At 40.7% G+C, this 19,899-nt stretch overlaps 1 long non-coding RNA gene across 1 annotated transcript; it reads left to right on the top strand.

Annotated features, from left to right (window-relative positions):
- The first annotated feature begins 6,056 nt into the window (after positions 1-6,056).
- Positions 6,057-19,395, top strand: LOC124241131 (uncharacterized). The gene is made up of 2 exons (XR_006889113.1): positions 6,057-6,252; positions 16,637-19,395. It is a non-coding gene; the product is annotated as an uncharacterized LOC124241131 (long non-coding RNA).
- The last annotated feature ends 504 nt before the right edge of the window (positions 19,396-19,899 follow it).

The raw sequence follows: 19,899 nt of genomic DNA, 5'->3' as shown, positions 1-19,899 counted from the left end.
TTAAAAAGTTTGCTTACACACATCTTTTGAGGGAGGAGCTTCAAAGATGAGATAGTGACATATGGTGCCTGTTTTCTCTATTCCTAATACATATAGCCTACATAAATTATTGGAGAGCTAGTTGCCAGGCTGAAGTGAGTTTTTCACTAGGTGTTGATTTAATATTTTGCTACTTGTAGGCAAATCTGAATAAATTATATGCACATAAACTATACCAGACCAAAGCCAGACGTAATTGATTATATTTGTACTCCAAATTTAACAGGTAATTTCACTGAATATGCTTCATATATTTAGCATGTAGGCAATTTGGTAAGAGTGATAGGTTGAGGGACAATTTATTTAAATATGTTAAGTATACAAACATTTTTAATTACATGTTACTTCTAGCCTTGCAATTCGTCCCCTCATCATAGAGTACCTTCATGGTATAACCATTCATGTATAGAATACATACAGCATATTTTTTGTAAAACTTTCTACTTTGTCTTTACAAATATATATTATACTCCAATAGTAAAATGTAAGTATTAGAGTGGTTTAGAATTTGTTTTTTAGGATGATATTGCTTTTAATTAAGCACTTATCTATAATTATTACTGGGAGGACAGTTTTATGACTGTGGAAATTTCAGCACCATTGTTCTAATCACATATTTTAATAATCTTTAAACTATTTCCTTGCCAGTTAATTTTTATTCATTTTTATGATTTTAAAGTAAGTCATTTCAAGAAAGACTATAAAACTATTCAAAGTTGAAGTAAACATTTTACATTGAAAAACGGGGAAGATATTTATAATTTTCACCTCACGTGCAAACTGCACAGGTGAAATGTAACTAACCCAATATTCCCTTTGCTTTGTCTGTAGTCACTTCTCTCTGGACTCTTATGTCATCTGTTTCCTTATAGTTTAAGCTTACGATGTCATTGAATTAAATTTCTGTGCAGTTTGAATAACCCAATTTATCAAACCCTAGTCTCTAAGAAAACCAACTCATCACCTTCACTGTAGTCCTTAATTTCAAACCTCTCCACGCAATATCTTTATTGCCATGAAACATCCCTTCACCTTTTGGAGCCACTCACAGAATGATTACTAAACGAACTTGAGGTGATGCGGTGTTCTTCGTCCTCTAGAAAAAGAATCCTAAAAAAGATTCCCCTGAGAGCGCTAGACACAAAGGTGTTGACATGTTATGACTCCCAGCAGTGTAATTTAATACCAGGGGGAAACGCCCTGTGTTGGGTTCTGACCATCAATATTTCTGAAAAAAAAAAAAAAAAGAGTCTAGGCTTCCCAACCAACCAAACAGTTTCCTGCCTTAGTATAAATTATCAAATAAAAAGAGTGGTTTGAGCAAAGATGCAGCCACTGGCGTCTTACATCAGAAATAGAAATAACCCAGATTCAAAATAACTTGCAGGCCCAACAGTCAATCAAACAAGGGCGCTGCTGAGAAGAAGATGGAAATGCCTTAGTCACAGCAGAGATAGCTATTTTCAGGGAGGGCACTGCAGACAAAAAGTGTTCGCAGCTGCAGCCCGCCCGAGAGGGGCTGGAGACGGGTCGGGGAGAGGACAGTGTGAGCAGACCGCCCGAGCTGTCCGGTGAGAAAGAGGCAAAGGGGACCATTCTCAGATGCCACAGTTGTTCAGGGGTCTTAGGGCACAAAGGTGGCACAACTGCAACCCAGAATAATCACTTATTTGGGTTAGTGTCACAACAGCATTGTATTTTCTCCAAAACCCCGCATTTTGACTGCTGGAGGTCGGAAATAAAGCACTGGCAACTGGCGGGCCTGCTGGAAGAAAAAAAGAATCCATCCAAGGGTCTCAGAGCTCAAGCCATAGAGCGCCTGCTGGCACTGGGAGCACACACCGTCCTGGCTGCTGAGGAAACTCCCAGTGCTCCTGGAACGACAGGGAGAGGCCACACTGAGAAGGGGCAAGGCACATCATCTGGAGGAGATGGGTGAGCTTTCCGCAGCAGCTCAGAGCTCAGTTTAAAAGTCCTGGTAAAGATGCCCGCCATCGTCTCCTCCTGCAATATGACCAAAGGCTCTGCTGCACAGGATCCATGCGTCACTTCGGATCACTTTACAAATTGGGAAACAACTGATATCATCGCACTTTAAAGTCAAGTCATCTTGCAAAACCAGTTTGGATCTTACATAAAAAGTAAAATGAGGGGTCAACCCCGCGGCCTAGTGGTTAAGCTCGGCGTGCTGTGCTTTGGCAGCCTAGGTTTGGCTCCCGGCAAGGGACCTAGAAAAGGCAATGGATCTTCACTACTTGTAGGCAGCCATGCTGTGGCTGGGACCCCTACACAAAGTAGAGGAAGACTGGCACAGATGTTAGCTCCAGGCAAAGCTTCCTCAAGCAAAAAGAGGAAGATTGGCAACAGGTGTTAGCTCAGGGCAAATCTTCCTCAGGAAAAATAAATGTAAAATGAGAACTGATGTTTGCAATTTGAACAAGGAGATTTCATAGCAAAAAATGACCTGACTGTACATGTCATCAATCGCTATGGCACAGGAGCAGATCTGGAGAAAGACACAGAGGGGGATGCTGAAAAGCCCACGTTGCCACCTTTCTTGGAGCTCCTGGGGTCTGAATGGGTGGCAATGGGAGGAACCAAGAGTGTGGCCCTGATCTGTCTCCATTGCGACACCCATGAGAGGCCTGACCCTCTGTTTTTCATGTGCCCTCAAGTGAGCCCTGAGGCTGAGAAACCCTAGTTTGGGCTCCTCCCCCAGCCTCCTAAAACTGTGGTGACGAAGTTTCTGAGGGCATTTATAAATTGTGAATATACCTCTAAGAACCATTTACCAGAGTACTCTATTAATGACGTATTATCACTCAGAGATAACAATTCAGTGGTGTATTTACTCATTCACTCATTTATTTGTTCATCTAATGTCTCTTGATTATTTACAATGTGCTAGGCCCTGGGTCCAGCTTCACAGAAAGCAGGATGTACGCCTGAGGTCTGCCTTTGACAGATGATGAAGCAAACATAAAAGGAGATTGTTAGAATATACGTAGCTGTCACCTCCGCAGGGTGCCGTGGAGGTCACCAGCCTAAAGTTGGAACAAAGGTTCGTAAGAAAAATCCTTCCCGAGGACATAGTTGAGCTGTTTTCATCTTTTTTTTTTCTTTTAAAGATTGGCACCTGAACTAACAAACTTTTGCCCATCTTTTTACTTTTTTATTCTTCTCCCCAAAGCCACCCCCCAGTACACAGCTGTATATTCTAGTTATGAGTGCCTCTGGTTGTGCTATGTGGGACGCTGCCCCAGCATGGCCCGATGAGTGGCACCATGTCCGTGCCCAGGATCCAAACTGGCAAAACCCTGGGCCCCCAAAGTGGAGGGCTCGAACCCAACCTCTCAGCCACGGGGCCGGTCCCTGAGCTGTCTTAATCTTAAATGTTTCAATTTATGAAACCTCTGAGGACTAATTCTTGAAACCTCCACACTTTGCCTTGCCAAGCCCAGCGTGGGTTCTGATTAGTAGAAATATTTGACAGGTACCAGTTTGTTGCCCCACGTGCTTTCCACCCACCCCCAGCCACTGCCTTTAGGGTGGAGGAAATCTGATAGTTAGTAAGGAGATAGAATGGAGAAGGTAATAAAAAGCAACTCTGAAAATGTATATACCTGAATCTATATTTCCTTGTTCTGTCAGCTGAGGGGGTCTAGAAGCAATGCCATCCCATTAGTCATGAGCTCACCTGGTGCCTGGATCCTGACTTCTAATACCGTTCTCCAACCAAAGGAACCTGAGCCCTTTGCAGAAATAGCTGATTCTAGGGCTGAGGCAGAAAATATTGAGGATGAGCCCAGGGCATCTTGTAGTGCCAGTAAGGAGGGAAGTGCTTAAAAAAACTGAAAGCAAAAAATCCACTTGGCAATGATGGGGTTATGTCCAAGGGACACAGAAACCAATTGAAAGAGCTCCAGTGGCAAAATCTGGGGCAATTTGAGCAGCTAAAAACATAATACTGGATCATAACTCAAATTTCAGAATAACTATCCATGTGTGCATACTAATATAGATTAATGATTGATTGAATAAACAAATAAATGAAGAGAATACATAATCTGTGCAGAATAATTTCATGTAATTTATGCAAATACTCTGTCTCCTCACCCCCTGTGTATGGGCTGTGCATGGTGGCTTCATTCCAAGAAGTGCAGTGAGAAAAGGCTGGGAAGAGTAACCACACAGTGGAGAAACCTGACACGCATGACCTCAGCCAGGTGTTCAAGTTGACACCAGCAGTGAGAAGTCACGTTGACACCATGCATCCTTGATAAGGTATGAAGAGAAGGGCACTTCACTCTCTCTCTGGGGTCTTCCTCCCAAACCCCATAATGCCAGTCTCACCATGAGAGGAGCGTCAGACACATACAAATTGAGAGACCTTCCGCAAAACACCTGACCGTAGTGACAAATATAGCACAGTAATAGAAATGTTAATAATAATGAAACTGGGTGTGGGGTATGTGGAAATTCTTTGTGTCTTTGCAAGTTTTTTTGTAAATCTATAACTATCCTCAGATAAAATATTTATTTAAAAAAGAGATTCAAATTTATAGTTCCTTTCCAATTGGCTCTGCTCTCCTCCTCCATCACAAGTCTGGGAAGGGCAGGGCTCCTTTAGGTGGCAAGAGTGAGGGACTGTGGGAGCTCTCATCTTCTCCCTCCCTCGTCCTCTTATGAGAGGCCTTTTGTGAACACCGGAGATTCTGTCTGTTAGGTCTTTTAACTCTGGAGAAAGAAGTGGGTACCCGGAAGGACAAGGTGTCAGAAGAGAAACAGTGAATAAGTTGTTAAGACCTAGGATGCTTGGTTCCTGTAATGATTACACTGAAATTACTTCCCATCTAGAATTAAATATGTATACTCTCACAATAGAAAGGATGATTTTTTAAAGTGAGACATTTTTAAATCACCATTTGCTCTTCGTGAGTACACCGTAATGTCATGGTTATAGTCATAAAAATATAGCAAAAGTAAGAGAGACATGTCATCTTTTGTCCACACTTAGACAAGCAGTGAACATTTAGAAAATTTTAGGTTGTTGCTGTCAAGTGCTAACACCACCATCTATACACGCTGCGGCAACCCGAGGCTCAACCCTAAAATGGAATGTCTCTGAGTCAGGGTATCTGCCCACTGACCCAGCCTGAAGGTCAGCCCAGGTCACAGCGCAGCTGTGGCGAATGACTCAGCGGCTTCCTGCTCACCAGGAGGGGCACGCAGGCTCCTCGCTGGTTCAAGGCTGGCAACCCATCTGATTTTACCCTGCGGATCTGCTTTCCAGGCTCTGCTGCCTCTGCCTGCACCATCTCTCAACTGTCCCCACGTGACGAGGTCTCTTTGCCAGCCCTGCCTTTGACATAAAGTGTGATTTTTGTCCTGACAAATTCATCTCATCAGGCTGATCCCTATACCCCCATTACTAATCAGTGCTATGGCCCGATGCACACGGTCTCTTTCTTCCAAGCAGTTTCAGGCGCTTTCCAGGATGCGGGGCTGATGGATAGGGCCTGGAAGGCAAATATCTGTCCTCAGGGCACAATTGTTTAGGAAGCCAGAGATCCTTCCTGATCTCTGGAAGGTTGGGGGCAGCTGGGTTTTGGTGGAAAGAAATTAGAATCACCTAGAGTGCCTTCTCAGCCTCCCTACATGTACTCCTGGAAATAATACTATATTCTTTCCCTGACAGGGGTGTCCAACTCCCACAGGAAATCACTGTCAACGTGAGTCACTGACCCCGGTGAGAGTGACTAACTCCACAGAGTGCTGAGCACAGGTAATCAGGCCACATCTACTGGTGCAACATTATGCAATACCACAGTTCTTCCATACTGATCGGTAACTCATCGCTATTCCACATGTCTGTGTGACTAGAAGCTCCGCCTTCTCTCTCAGACTTTGCATCACCCAGTCCTCACCAGGATTCGTAACTGAGGAGTGTGTGACCCAGTGCGTGTGTGGGGAGGGGGCTGCAGGACCTGTCGCAGCGCCTCAGCCTTCCTGCCCTCATTGGGATACGCCAGTGCCAGTTGTTAACCAGTTGGAACATCACTCCTGGGAGTGGAAAGCTGTCATAAATGGACTGAATCAGAAACTTTGAGAGTGGGACTGGAGCATCTTTATTTTTGGACGACTTGCCATATTGGGAGCCACGGACAAAGGCCTTTTGCTGTTCCTGCTCTCTGAATATCTGCTGAGAAAGCGGTCAGTTTGTGTGTGTGTGCGTATGTGTGTGTAAGTGTACATTTTTCCTGGGCGTAATGAAGGAGTAAGAGGAGATAAGACAGTTGCAAAGAAAATTATATGCAGACTATTTACCATGAAATACGATAACTTACACAAAATAAATCTCATGCCATCACTGAGATGGTCACTGCCTTTTAAAGTTTCTAATCAGTTAAACAGATGCAATAAACATCCCTGATTCATTCTTTCATTTATTCTGCTTCCTAAGTATATTTTTAAGCAGGCCCCTTTTTCGTCACTCCCTTTGTCATTGATCTTTAGGCATGAATGACTTCAATAAATTCCTCTTGGTGTCCCTATGTCCAGTCTCTCCTTCCTCTCAGATCAACCTTTTTCTCAGCCATCAAAGTGATCACTGCGACGCTAAAGCTGATCAGACCATTCTACTGCTTAAATTCTTCGGCGACCCTCCATCACTTTTGTTATAATGTCTTACCCCTTAGCGTGAGCTGCTGGTGTTCGATCTGATATGTCTGTGTCTACCTCTTAGCACTACCCCCCTCCTTACCTGCACATCTGCTTCCCGCCCTCTACCTGTGTATGTGCTGTTCCTTTTGCTTGGAAGGCTCTTCTCTTTCTTTCCTTCTTGCCCTTCACCCTCTTTCCCAGTGACCTCCATTTGACTGGTTGACTGCTTTGCTCCAGCCTGAATCCTGCATCATTTCTTGTGAAAGCCAGCTTTCAACCAACCCTGTAAGAGTAAGGAGGCTTTGCCATTTTACACCGCACAGTGTGTGTGCACCCCTCAGTCCTAGCACTTATCACCGGGACTCTTTCTACCTTCCTCGAGTTCCCAGACTCCCCTGTAGAGCATAGCAGGTGATCAGCAAGTGATCATCAAACGAATAAATGAATGGAGAGAAGGAACTGGTCTGGCTGAAGTATCAAATTAGGTTTTTATCCATTCTCTAGGATTTCAATACCTCATTTCTTATGGTTACTTTGTTTTTCTTTTTTCAATAAACAGAAATTTTAAAAAAACACCCTTAAGCTACCTCTAAGGATGAATAATCCGATTTTTACAAAATTATTAAATTAAACAAGAATCTACATGAATTTAAGGTCACATGTGGTTACACATTATCTGAACCCTAGGAAATAAGCTAATAATTTACTTTAAAAACTTTCACTGAGTGCTGAAAAATGTGTCATTAAGAGCTACTAAATCTAAACTCAGACATGCTACTGGGATGATTGTCATATGTCACATCGCTTATTAGAAGGTCTGAAACGTCCTTTCACGCTTTAGAGAACAGGTGAAGCCTGCAGAAGAGAAGGTAGATGGAATGTACCTGCAGAAATCCTTTCTCAAAATGGGACTTCCTTTGAGGATGATTCTGCAGAAAATGGTAATTTCTTCACAGTGACTTGAAGTTTCCTCCTTAGTGTGAGAGATCCTGGCTAAATGTACACAGTTTACCTGGTAGACCACCTGCCCTTAGATAAATCATCATATTACTCACATTGAAATATTTTATTGAGTATATTCTTTAATGGTTGTCTTACAGATTCCAGAATATCACCCAGGGTGCTGGTTACAAGGCACCACAACTTACTGAATGCACCATATTCCTTCAATTACTTTTACCATCCAGTGGTCCTCCTTAAGGAGTGAAATAATTTGACCGGATAATTGACCCTCCAGCGATAATACTTAGAATGTGTAGTGAGGATCCTCTCTAGTGTAAACTGATGAGTAGGACCTGGAGAAGCCTGAAGTGGCAGAGCTGAAATTTTAGTAACTTGCGCCTGCCTTTGTCCCGCCTCTCCCCATACGGCGGGGAAGCCTAGAGTTCTGCATGGTGCATGGAATCACACAGGGAAGAGATGGAATATGGCGGCTAAAATTAGTGACCCTGAAGCCCCAACGACTTGATTTTAATTAACTCCCTTTATGATCTGGATAATCTTCCTTAAACTCTCCATGCCTCTGTCTTTCCAATCTGTAAAATAGGAATAATTGCAGTAGCTACTTCATACAGTAGTTGCTGGGATGAATCAATGACCCAAAGTGGAAGTGTTTAGAACAACAACTAACTAGGCACTGTGTAGGTGGATAAGGTTTGGGGTTGTTCTGTCTTTTGGAAGTTGGAATGCATTTAAGGTTATTTTTCTCTCCCCTGGATTCCCCCACCTCTATCACATTTCATTAACCAGCACCACTAATTTGCCTTTCTGATTGATTGTCAAATGCTATATAAATATATGATAATTACTAATATTTGTAGAAAATAATATTGTGGATGATGACATTCCTTCTAAATATGAAAAACAATTACTGGCTACTTCTATTTATAAAAAAGGTCAGCAAGGGCCGGCCCGGTGGTGCAGCGGTTAAGTGCAAACATTCCACTTCAGGGGCCCGGGGTTCACCAGTTCGTATCTGGGGTGCGGACATGGCACTGCTTGTCAAGCCATGCTGTGGCAGGCATCCCACATATAAAGTAGAGGAAGATGGGCAAGGATGTTAGCTCAGGGCCAGTCTTCCTCAGCAAAAAGAGGAGGATTGGCAGCAGATGTTAGCTCAGGGCTAATCTTCCTCAAAAAAAAAAAGAAAAAAAGTCAACAACATCCCAAAATGGACAAAGTCGCTTAAAAAAAGCTACGGAGTTTTTATTTAGCACTTCTTTCTGACCGCATGGAAATGAATGGAACTGAAGAATTGGGAAGAATAGGTATGAAGTACAGTCTACAGTTGAGGTATAGTTGTGTGACAGACTATTGCTTTATCTCCCACCTATGGGAGTGTTTTAGTCTGTTGGGACCACTATAACAAAATGCCACAGACTAGGGTGACTTCCAAACAACGGACATTAATTTCTCACAGTTCTGGAGGCTGGAAGTCCACCAGCACCAAGATCAAGGTGCTGGTAGATTCAGCGTCTGGGGAGGGACCACCACCTTGTTCACAGACAGCCGCCTTCTCCCTGTGTCCTCACATGATGAAAGCGACAAGATAGCTCTCCAGGGTCTCTTTTATAAGGGCATTAATCCCGTTCATGAGGGCTCCACCCTCATGACCTAATTACCTCCTAAAGGCCCCATGTCCTAATACCATCACTTTGGGGGTTGGGATTTCAACATACGAAATAGGTAGGGGGACAGAAACGTTCTGCCTATATAGCAGGAGGCAAACATTGTTCAGGGGTAATGAAAAGGTTACCTGTTAAATCTTTTCCATATACCTTTGGAAAGATGAGTAGGAGGTAATACTCATGCACCTCGGTAATAATTTTGCAAACCACATCATCATTGCGACACATCACGTCATTATCTCATTCTGGACCAGGGCAGAGCTGGTCCATCCCTCACACTGTTGCAGAGAGCTCTTCCTAAATCTCACATCTGATGTTATTGCCCCTGTGACTTATGGGCATAGAAAGCAAAACACACTTTCTATGACTCTCATTACCTTAAACAAATGTTTCACAAGGCCCTTCACTCTGGCTCAAACCTCTTCCTCCAGAGATTCAACTAATCTCCTTCATTGAATCCCCACTTCTGTGCACCTTCAATTTCAACAACCCTGAACAGCTAGCCATGCCTAGAAAATCCCATACTTTACCATATCCTCCTGCCTTTGTGTAACATGTTCCTTTTGCTTGGGAATGCCTGTCTTTGCCTTTTCGTTTATCCAGCCTCAATTTTACTTCACCTCTGAAGCCTTCTACTTTAGTCACTCCCTTTTCTGGGCAAAATTAAGACTATCATTACTTTGTATTGTAATGTTTATTTAATCACCCTTTTCTCCCACTGCGAACTTCTCTTCTGGAGGGTAGGGGCTAAGTCTACCCATTTCCTAGTGCCTAGCCAGAGCAGATGCTCGATGCATGTTTGCTAAATGCGTGGAGTAATCTACGAAGGTGGATGTTTTGCTCTCCCCTCACTTAGGCTTTTACAATAGTTCAAATGAACAAAGAATGGTCAGGCCTCATCAGCTTGTGTAACAAAATAACCTAAATTTTTCTCATATGGGCTTTCCAAATCCTCCAACCTAGCTCTGTTCTTCCTGCCTCAAACAATTTTTGAAGTCTTCAAAGATCAGCGTTAAGCTCATGAACCAGTCTGCTGACTGTCCTCACCATGTGGCGTCTGCCACGTTCATCCTCTCCTATGCCAGTTCCTGCTGGAGTTTCACTGGTACCACCCTGATGGTGTCTTTCATGCCATGTTGACATCTACTAAGAGCTGAGAGCCAAATCTATCAGGGTGCTAGTGATGCAAGCTTCTGAGCAGAGGTGGCATGGCCCATGTAACCTTCTTCTCTATTCTGTTACCTGTGCCTCAATGCAAGTCTGCTTTTGTTCAGGATCTCACAAAATCTCTCATAAAAATAGTCGTTAGCTTCTGACTCTTATTTCATGCTCCAAATCCAAAGTTTAATGCAAAATCATGAGCTCTTGTGACTTCTCTTGACTCCAAAGTCCATGTTCTTTCCACCATCACCTACTGCTTTATATCTCCATGAAGGTGATGACACACACCTTTCTAAATACAAACATGATTCTTGTTTGCTTGTCCTGAAAGCATGTTGGGTAATAAGAGAAAAAATTTAAATGCTTGCCAAAGATAATCCATGTGGATTGTCTATACTCAAACCATAGGCATCATAGTTAGAGCTCTGATGTTTCAGGAAACTACAGTCAAGGCATCCTTATCGTCTATTAATACACTAACCCTGCTTTTGTCTAGGTCGCCAGTTACTTTCCTGGGATCCATCCAACTGTGGTCCTCCTCTCCCAGCCTCACTCCATAGCATCCAACACAGGTGGTCATGCCCTTTTCCTCAGAACACTTGCTTTTATGACATCATAGCTGTCTGTTGTTTCCCCTTTCTTCGTTTCACCTTCTCAGCTCCGTTAAGCGTCTCTCAGGACTGTTTCCTTTGCATTTCTAATCAAAGTTAGACCCCTCCGGACTGTTTGTGACCCTTATACTTAACTTTTGCCAGACTCTAGCTTGAGGTCTGCAGTCCCCTCCTGGCTTAAATGTCCTCTGCATGCTAAGAGGTCTCATGTTGATGAGTTCACCTCAGGCTCTTCTTCTGTGAGCAACCCTATCCACCCATCTGGACATTCTCAAAGCTGAACTCCTTGATCTCAACCGTCCAATCCCATTTCCTTCCAAGTCTCTCTCATCTTTTTTAATGACTCCACACTCTTCAACTTCCATATTTAGTTTACATAAAGTCTTGCATAGTGAGTTTCCAAAATATGCTTTGGACCCACCCCAAATTTTCTGTATCCAGAGCTCCTACACAATCTGAGCCACCATTATCTGTTCTCTTCTTTTCTCTTGTCCTGCTCCCTTTTCCCATTCAAGGTCAACACACCAGGTGGAGTAAACTTTTTTGTGATTATATGTCATCAAACCATCCCCTGACTTAGCACACTTGACTAACTTTGCTTTTTGTTAGAGCTAAATCCCATCTTAGACTGTGAACCACGTCTTTCTTTTTCTTCTAACCTCACCTCAGCTTGCTTTTCTGTTCACACACTCTATCCTCTGTTCTAGCTACACTGACCTTTTCATGGTCTTGACCAACATTTCTGCTTAGAGAGTTTGCGCATGCTTTTCCTTCTGCCCAGAATGCCTTTCCCTTGTTCTCCACATGCTGCTTTCCCTAACACTCCATCTACATAGGATCTATGCATGATCCTCCATTATTTTTTGCCTAAGCATGGCCTTCACAGCACATTTCTAGATCTACAATTAAATACTCATTTGTTTACCTGTTGATGATCTGTCTCCCTCTTCCAATCTACATGCTCCATGGAGACAGGGCCATGCTTATTTTGCCCTATCTTGTTTATCTGTGCCTTGCACAGAGCTTGCTTGGTTGACTTCTTAATAGATGTTTATGCTAAACCTATGCTGGTTGTTGGCGTTTGGGTGGATATATATTGCTAAAGGGAAGGATACTGGATGCATCCTGGTAATGGTAGGAATAAGTAATAAGGTCCATTATTATTATTACCGTTTAAACTACTCTTGAAATACCAAGCAAAGCAATTGGGAATAAGCAAATTAATAGTTATAATTATTGTCACAGAGAAAAGAAACATCACTGTTTCCTGATGATGCTGATGATATGATCGCCTACTAGAAAAATCCAAGGAATTGAGGCAAAATATGATAGATGTATTAGAATTCAGCAGAGGCAATGGTTAAATTTTTTTTTAAGTATCCAAATCAATTGGACTATCATAAGCAAATAATAAATGTCCAAAAACATGATGCACAAGGATTCATGCACCAAATCAACACAATCTAAGGTGTACAGGAATAAACTTAATGAGAAATTAGGGGACCTATATGAAGAAAATCATGACCCACATAAGGAAAATAAAATAAAATATTTATAATTGGAGGGAGGTTCCACATTTTTGGATGGGAAGATACAATATTTTTAACATATCAATTCTCTACAAATTAACATTCATTTATTTCCAATTAAATTATCAGCAAGATAATTTTGGACAATGACAAAGGCTTTTAAAATTTATCTGTAAAAGTAAATATTTTGCATATTGGAAAAATTCTGACAAAAAGACAAATGTATGGGGAACAAGCCTTACTCTGTATTAATATGGGATAATATGTGGTGAAATAGAATTGGTGTAGCCTTAGAAATATATGTTAATGTAACAGAATAGAGAGTGCAGAAACAGACTCAACCATTTAAAGGAATTTAACATGAGAAAAATTTCTCATTTTCTCTTTTAAAAATAATTATATTTTTGAGTAGATAATAAGTGCATAACACACAAAAAGTGGTGTAATGCAAAGTAAGTCACCTCTGCTCCTGGTCCCCTCGCTATTCAATTTCTTTCTCCAGAGGCAACCGCTTTTACCACGTCCTGTCTATCTTTCTGCAGATAATCCACATGTCAGAGTACATGCTGAGTACTGCTGTTGTTTCACAGATTATAGCCAAGCACATACGATGCCTCTGCACTCTCCCCACCTTTTGTTTTACTTCTCTTGGTAAAGTATCTTAGAGATTTAGTAATACTTAGTACTTACTTAGTAATAGTATCTTAGAGACTGTTCCACATCAGTATATTTTGAATGATCTCATTGTTTCTAATACTGTGTAGTGCCCCACTGACCTATATAAGTCAATCGACTAGTCTCCTGTGAATGCTACCGCATACGGCAGGAGTTCTCTATCAGCACACACCACGTCTCCACGCATGACACGGCTGGAGGAGAAACCTGGGGCATCACTGGGTGCAAAGATATGTAGATCTGTACCTACATATCTCTCTCTATACGTGATCTTAATACATCTCACCAAGCTATTCTCATTAGTAATTCATATTTCTAGCAAGGATATACGAGAATACCTACTTCCCCACACCCTGCCAAAACTGTATTGCAGGAAGATTTCTAAACATTTTCAATCTGATAGGTTAAAAAAAAAAAACAGTGTCTTCTTGTAGTTTTCATATGCTTTTATTTCTCTTAATATTGGCGAGGTTATGGATATTTTTTCAATTTTAAAAACATTTGTATTTCCTTTGTTCTCTTTCTCCTTTAAAGTATGCTTTTTTGGTGAGGAAGATTGGCCCTGAGCTAACATCTGTTGCCAATCTTCCTCTTTTTTTTTCCTCCCCAAAGCCCCAGCTCATAGTTGTATCTCCTACTTGTAAGTCATTCTAGTTCCTCTACGTGGATTACCGCCTCAACATGGCTTGATGAACAGTGTGTAGGTCCAAGCCCAGGATCCGAACTGGTGAACGCTGGGCCGCCAAAGCAGAGTTTGTGAACTTAAGCACTCAGCCACAGGGCCAGCCCCTGTCTGTATTTCTTCCATACCTACATTTCCTCATGGATTTGTGTGAGTCCTTATATATTAGGGTACTTAGTCCTTTATTTTTTTCTGAGTTTCCCCAGCTTATTATTGGTCTTTGACATAGTGCTTTTTAAATGTGCATAATTTTAAATTATTAAATTTATTTTTGAATTTATCAAATTCTTCTTTATTGGCTTCAGGGTTTATATTATATTTGAATATCTTTCTTAATTTAAGATTTTAAAAACATCTTCCATGTTTCTTTCAATTTATTTATTATTTATTTTTTACATTTAAATGTTTGATTTTTCTAAAAGTTATTCTGAGGTAAATTTTGAGGTAAGAATATATTTATTTTCCAGGTACCCAGCATCATTTTTTGAAAAAAATACTTTGTCAGTGTTCTGAAGTGTGTAGATGACATTTTAAATCACTAGATAAACATATTAGGAACACTATGGAGATGGTAAAAAATATTTGGGTTCCTACTTACTTCAGACTTAAAAATCTCCTAAAATGTGAAAACAGCAACAGACTTGATTACATTGCTACGTTTTAACTTCATACGGCAAAAACACCAGAATAAAGTTGAAGGAACAATAAGGAATAATTCACGTACAGCAAATATTGTGGAAGGTAAACATTTACAAAACATTTACAAATTTATATAAAATATGAGCACTTGAATAGAAAAATAGGCAAAAGAAAAAATAGACTAGACAACCATATATGTTCCAAAGCTCAACCCCACTCATAAAAATACAATTGCAAGATAAATGCAGAGTGGTTATCAATTCCCACTCATCCCCGTTAGGCTTTTAGGGGTAAAGATTATATAAAATGTATTAAAAAATGTTTTTGTGTGAAATATGTGTCAAAGTGAGCAGTTTAATATGATATTGGCAGGAGAATAAATGTACGTAGCCTTCTTGGAAAGCAATCTGGTCAAATGTCTTGAAATTTTATATTTTCTTGTCCTTTTACTCAGAAATTATATTTAAAGAAATTTGTCAAGGGAAAAAAGCAGATGATTATGCTGTAATTCATGTGCAAACGTTATTTCAGCATTGTACATAGGCTAGAAAAAATTAAAAATATCCTAATCGTTCAATAATAGGAGGCTGATTAAAACCATTAGTCATGATCATACCGAGATATTATTTATCCATTTAAAAAGATGCAAGAATCTGAGAACTGACATGCAATATGTTCATAGAATATGGTTACTGAAAATCAGATTATAAAACAACTTGTTTAATTTTATTCTATCTATGTCTATCACATCTGGCCATCTTTCTATCTATCTATTCATCCATTCATTCATCTATTCACCTACCTATCTAAAAGGGATACACACATACATACATATACATACATATATGTATATGCATGTATGTGTGTATATATATAATATATATATGTATGTGTATATATATATATTGCATATATATATCGTGGACATTCTGGTTGCTTTTTCAAAACCTATTTTACTTCCCTTAGTAAATTTCATCCAGATATTTATACCTTTTTCACTGGAGCCTGTGAGTTCGGAAGAGGCTAATTCCACCTCTGGCCCTAGGAGTGGAGTAGTTGATGAGGCCTACACTGATCAGTGTAATCCATCACCTGGCTACAATGAGTGATTCAGAAGTGGACAAGTAACTCCTTTCAGGCCAGTGAGATGGGAGAATATGTTTGCTGGAAGCTTGTAATAATGATAATTCTTTGCTCTCCTGAAAAAACTTCCAGAAATGGCTCTCAATCCATCTCTTTGAATATGGATATGCACACATCTGTCCCCAGTAGTTCTTGGGACCCGTCCCGATATCATAAGAGAAAGGGAAAGCTTTGGTGAGGCTGATGCCAGAGAAATTAGAGTGGAGAAACAGAATACAGGCAAGTCCTCAAAGACATCACCAAGCCACTGCCTCAGTCACCCCTCAAAGCCTCCCCACCTCTGGACTTCGATCCACAAACACTCAAGATTCCCTTCATCGATTAAATCAATTTACTTAAATGGGCTTTTCTCCTATCTGCAGCCAAACGTGCCATAATTTGGTGTGTGTGTATGTATGTGTGTGTCTACATGTATGAATGAATACATGTGCGTTGACAGAAAAATAGATACACATATAGGAGAAAAACATTTGAAGTGATATTCATGAGAATATAACAGTGGTACATTCCAGGTTGGAATTGTAGTTGATTTTCACTTCCTATTGTAGCTTTCAGATTTTTTTTTTTTCACAATGAACCTAAATTAATCGTTTGATCTGGAAATCAATGACAAAAGCAACAAACAACTTAGAAAACAAAAATCAAGCAGTTGTATTTGGGGGGAAAAGACTAAGTTCAGAATGTGGTAGAAAGGATCTGTGTGTGTGTAACTCTCATGATTTTCTGTGACCACAAGTACCATATGAGTCAAAAGGATGATGTAGCAGCCAAAAAATACATATGAATATAATGCAAACTTAGGTTTTTGAAATAGAAAAACAGTATCAAGATCAAGGGTGTTAATAATCCCACTGTTTCTCTACTCAGATCAGACCACACCTGAAGCTTTGTTTTCAATTCCTTGTTACTACAAGAATTCAAGCATGAACTGACATGTTTCGGGGATACTGGGGAAGGATTCACGCATTTGGAAACAGATGGAATTTTAAGACTTTCGAGATTTTTTCCACTTTTAAGATGCTATATTCTCCAATTTTATGTGTTACTCTTGGACATTCAAAAACAATCATATTATGTATGAAGACACCAAGGCTCAGAGAGCTTAAGTGACATGCCCAAGGCCATACAATTTATTAATGGCAGAATTTTGTTTAGAAGACACTTCACAATCCACACATTAAAGTGGATGTAGACAGACTGACGTGTTCACAGGACAGTGACATGGATCGTTAAGGCAGAATCAGTCAGTTCCAAGTGACTGACGATTACAGAACCAGAAAACTTCGTGAGAGCAAGCATACGTCATACTCTTATCAAATCAAAGTGTCACAGGAAGGAGAATGCCACTTGCCGTGATGAGTTGAAATGACTCTAACTACACAGAGAATTGGTGGAGACCTTTCTTTTTTTTCTTTCAGAATATAAATAAGAATTTTCTGATGTGAAGAACTGTCTAAAGATAGTTGAAGGTGACTCAGGAGAAAGAGGAGGTACAAAGATCTCTAATTGTTCCTGGCCTCTCTTCTTCCCTTCCTCATCGGCAGAACACCCAGGTTTTGGCCAGGCACCAGTGGAGACTACATTGCCCGGCCCCTTGGCAGCAAGCTGAGGCCTGTTACTTCTTCATTTACAGGATAATTCATCTTTTTTTTACAAACTTGCTAAAGGTTGGTAGCTATATAATGAATCCAACTGTCATGTGTCACAGGGTTTCTATGATTCAGAAGCAGAAACCTGGACGGACTGACTACTGAGGCTCCACCGCTGACTTGCTTCTCGCCCAGAGGTATAGCACTGCCTACTGTTCTGTCCTTAGAAGCTCGGGTGGGTGCTGAAACGGCACTCAGAGAGACTTAGGAAGAACCAGAAGAAGTAAGCAGGCGTTATCTAATGTCACAAAGGTAACTGGTGGAGGAATTAAAATAGAACTAGCACTTTGTTGGGAGTTTAGGTAAGTTAAAACTTCATCTGCCATCATAGCAAGCCAATGGGTAAAATCAATCAACCAAGAATTGGGGACATAGAAAGTCCATATTTTTAGAGAAGTGGAGGTCCTCACCCAAAAAACTACCAACACCGTTGATAGCGGCTGCCTCTTTAGGGGCAGTGCTGAGCGGGGTGTGCAGGAGACAGGCATTCTTGCTTTCAATTTTAAGCACTCTGAATTATTTTATTTTTAAATATGAGCACACGTTACTTTAGCAAAAATGCACACGCATACGAATGGCTCGGGCTCTGGTTCTGAGCAATGCTAAACGCTTTTCCAATGTGGGTAGAGTCTGCAAAACAATCTGTATATAATGGACGTATTTCTACCCAGAGGCTAGACCGTTTCTAACAGAAACTTAAGTCGCCTTTGATCTGGTCCATCTCTGCCGTCAGAGGGGAAAAGTACTCCTCTCTAACCCAGCTGACTCGAGCTTTCACCCAAGCGCTTTGCTCAACGTACTATTCTTGGATTTCCTCATGAAAAGTTATTGGAGCTTTATATTATATTAGAACATGAATCTTTCTGTTATAAAAAGATTTAGCCAGGCACAATTTTAGAAAGGGATATGTATTTTTAATTTGAAAATTTTCTTGCAGTATGGCATTTTACTCCCAAAGAAGTGGCATGTTGGATGTTAAGACAACTCTAGTCAATAACAGTACTAGACCATGGGAGAACGAACCGCTGGCAGTTCCTGTGAAAACCTCCTACTATGAGTGTCTGGTGTTTTCCTCTAGATCTTGTTGAAACTGAAAACCAGAGAAAGAGGAATGAATTTCCTTTTTAACTCCACAAGACCTCTTGCTCACCTTATCCATGACATTTAAATACGTCAGGACATCGCATCTTCAAAACCATTTCCTTAAGCATTCTTTCTTTTGTATTTCATGAGTCACAAATCAACCTTTTTCTTTTCAATGTCAGAATCACAGTTTTTTTCCTATTATTACCAAACTGAAGGTACGGTGTAGCAAAATAACATGTTTTTTACACCTAGCTGTCTTAAGGGTGGAGGGTCATTTACTTCAAGCACCAGAAGAATATATTTGCTCCCATGGAAGAGGACTAAAAAACACAATCCAGGGGAAATCAGGACGCATCTGTCAGAGGTTCCAAGGCCCTAAGACTTTTGGCAGCATCGCCGATGCGGACGTTCAAGTCAGAAGACCAGATCTTGGCTTAGCTTTAAGGAGAGTGAGGTCTTTGTTGTGCTTCGATGGAAACTGGCAAGGCTCTTTGATAGGTGTTAAGGTTTGAAGGGAATGAGATAGTGACATGAAATTTGCAACTGTTATTTTGAAAGATCTTCAAATCCATAGAAATAGCCCTATTTCTGCTCCAAAATGAGTCTTGGACAAATAATGTATTACTTTTGCGTTCCTTTTACATTTGTGCCCTTGTATTTGTTTTTCCATTTTTTCCCCAGCTGGGTTTCTAGTTTTTGTTTGGGTTCAGTTTTAGGTGGTTGTAAAAGGTCAAACCCTGGTGAATAATATTCAGAATGTCCAGTACCTTGGAACTTCTCTCTAATATAGGGAGCTTTTCTTGGTAACATTCATCAGCAATACTCTAATATTCCGTCTAAGCTCTGGAAATCTCATTTTCACACTTCTAAATAAAGAAATCCCGAATCTCATTTCAGTGTGCTTTTTGCCAACAAGAGTCCTATCTTATGGAGTGAAGAAGGAAGGCATGGACTGTATTTTTATATTCTGAGGTTTAATCTGTAGAAATCCAAAATCTTACTGTTAGTAATTTCCACAGGTCTTTGAAGACTCCACCTAGATCGGATTCTGTGCCAAGATAACACAACTCGTTTTTTTCCTAAGGGAATTTGGTATTTCTCTTTGGATCCACATTTTCTATGTTACTCTGACTCTCACATCTGCCTCCAGCTGGGACTACGCCTAACACATTGCTGCCACATTTCCAAAAAGAATTCACTATGTCTGAAAACATAGATGCAGTGAAGTTCTACGTATTGTCTGTGGATTATCCAGTTATCGGAATCAATGCTATCCACAACAGTCCTGGCACTCATAGCCTCATCAAACCATACGGACCCAAGTATTTCCGCCCCGAAAGACTACTGATTTGGCCTCCCAGGTATTTTATATTAACTAAGCTCTAGAAGAAATTT

The sequence above is a fragment of the Equus quagga genome, chromosome 6, assembly GCF_021613505.1.
Source record: "Equus quagga isolate Etosha38 chromosome 6, UCLA_HA_Equagga_1.0, whole genome shotgun sequence".
Classification (NCBI taxonomy): domain Eukaryota; kingdom Metazoa; phylum Chordata; class Mammalia; order Perissodactyla; family Equidae; genus Equus; species Equus quagga.
This window is presented reverse-complemented; position numbering and strand designations above follow the sequence as displayed.